This window comes from Echinops telfairi, unplaced genomic scaffold (assembly GCF_000313985.2).
Source record: "Echinops telfairi isolate 266 unplaced genomic scaffold, ASM31398v2 ScPeMD7_443;HRSCAF=831, whole genome shotgun sequence".
Lineage (NCBI taxonomy): Eukaryota > Metazoa > Chordata > Mammalia > Afrosoricida > Tenrecidae > Echinops > Echinops telfairi.
The window spans coordinates 56,230,486-56,233,246 of NW_022104341.1; positions in this window are offsets into that span (position 1 = coordinate 56,230,486).

Here is a 2,761-nt window from a genome sequence, read left to right on the forward strand (position 1 = left end):
GCAGTAATGACAGAGCATGCGCTGTTACGCAAAAACCGCGATAGAGTGAAGCCACGGAAGTCGAAGCGCGAAGTGGCGAGGGTTCACTGTACACAACAACATCCTCTAGGTCTGTCACCTTCCTTGCCTCACTATCAGACTCTTGGTTTTACCTCATCAACCTTGTTAGACCTGCGTAGGTTCATTTGTATAATAAGTTCACTCAATGCATGAAAGCCAAGATGGATAACCCTTCAGAAACAGTAACGGGAGTAATGAGGGCATGGGAAGAGGGTATGGGCAGGGAAGCTGATAACATTGATGACTGTATAACCCCCCTCAAGGAGAGCAAATACAGAATTGTAGGTCCCCCAATAGTTTTATTGGTATAAAAATCCACATATCATACACTTCCATAGTTAAATCCCCTTTAAAAACAGATGATGAAATAATTTTTTTCCAAAACCATTTTACTGGGAGTTAATACAGATACCATAAAAAATATATAGATATCATATCATTACATAGTTCAATCACATCAAGCAATTGTTACTACAATGAGTTTCAAAAATTCTTTTCTTTCTTGAACTCCTCGACATCAGCTGTTTTTTACCCCCACCTCACCACCACCACCATTGGACACGCCCCCCCCAAAAAAAAACTTTATTCTACTTGCTATACCTATAGGTTCATCAATCCTAGGTTTAATCTACTGAAAAACATATAACCAAAATTCAAAAGGGTCAACTCCAATGACAGAACACATCTGAGATAAGCCCCAATATGAACAAACAAAAAATACAGAAAAAGTTAAAAACTAGATCAGCCCTAACAAGCATCAGGAGGGGGATCAACTGACAAAGTTTTAACCATTCAAGTCAGATTTATCATTTTGATCTTCTATAGTCACCTTTCCACTCTGTTTGGTGACCCATTTCTTCCCCTCCTCTAAAGGAGTTGTATCTGTATCATCATGATCACTTCTAGTGCTCCCTCCCCCTCCCACCTTCATGATGTGCTCCCCAACTACCCGCAACCTCCCACCCATCCCTAATAAACCATTGCATCAGTTAAAATTTCGATGTGCCTGTTCTTTTCTGTTTTTTGTAAAATGGGAAGCATAGCAGAAACAAACAAAAAACAAAAACAAAAGGACAGCAAAGTAAAAATAAAGAGGAACAAAGAAAAGACTATCAGCAATATTAATATTAGGAAAAAGTGAAACTTTCTGACTTGGAACAAGGAAGAAATATATTTAAATCTAGAGCAAATTCAGGTTAGGTTCAAGAAGGAAGTCAGCTGACCAGTATCATATTATATTGTAGTTCCTTCCACCATAATCAAGTTTACAATAAACTTTGTCTGATTGCAAAGTTTTCACATCTCTTCACTGTGGCCATCAGAGTCTTCGACCAGCTAGATACTCTGCAGATGGATTTTGGGCTCCCACTGTCCTCCATTGCCTTCTACAAATTGGGTGTTCAAAACTTAAGCTCTGATACCTTCACCTTCATCATATTTGAATTTTGTTATCTGTCATCTCTCGATTGCACGGGTTGGTGTGCTTCTTCCATGTAGACTTAGCTGACATCTCACTTAGTTGTTAGCAGCCTTTTAAAATTAGCTCTCCTTGGGCAATGAATGTACAAATGTGCTTTACACAATTGATGTATGTATGGATTGTGGTAAGAGTTGTATAAGCCCCTAATAAAACGATTTTTTTAAAGTTCAGAAATAAAAATAAATAAAATAAAAGTAGCTCTCCTTATCCTATATCTATCAATATAAGATAAGCAGAGCAAACAATCCCGAGGAGAAAACAATGGGACCAGTGGCCCTGGGGGAACGTGGGAGAGGAGGGGCAGGAAGGGGCCTGGGGAACCAATGAACTCAGGAATAAGAGAACAACAAGCGATCTAAGATTGATGGCAAGGAAGGCGTACAATACCTGGTGGGGTTTGATCAAGTGCAATGTATGTGAGAGAAATTACTGAGAACTAAATGGAGGGCGAGTATGATAGTGGGATAAGAGGAAGGTGAAAGGAAATAGAGGAAAGAAATAGGAGGCAAAAGCTATTATAGAGGTATAGCTTTAGGCATGTATACATGTAAATATATTAATTTATAGTGAAAGGGATAGAGTCCAAAGTACATATATTTATATGTTAAGTATTAAGATAGCAGACAGACTTTGGGCCTCTACTCAAGGTCTCCATTAACACAAAAGCACTTTGTTCTAATAACCTGGCACTCCTTCATACTCACCTGCCCTACATGATCGCTGAAGACAAAATGGGTGCATAAGCAAATGTGGTAAAGAGAGCGGATGGTGCCCGGCTATCAAACGATATAGCGCCTAGAGTCCTAAAGGTTTGAGTTAGACAAGCAGCCATCTAGCAGGGAACCAAATAAGCCCACATGGAAGAAACAGCTTGTGTGATCATGAGGTGTCAATGGGATCAGGTATCAGGTATTCAAAGATCCCAAACGAACAATTATATCAATACAAATGAAGGGAATTGGAGTGAAGACCCAAAGCCTATCTGGAGACAATTGGATATCCTCCCACAGAAAGGTTATAAGGAAGGGCCAATTCGGAGTCGGCCCCCAGTCCCAAATACTAAGTGGATGCCTGCCCCTCCCCTGAGAAGAAGTTATTTTAAAGGATGGCACTGAATCCGCAGCTCCAGGAGAAGGATATATCTGAACAGAGCACACAGGAGTAGATGACGGGGGAGGAGGAGAGACTGGAGCACATCCTGGCCCACCAGGCCTTGAGGAC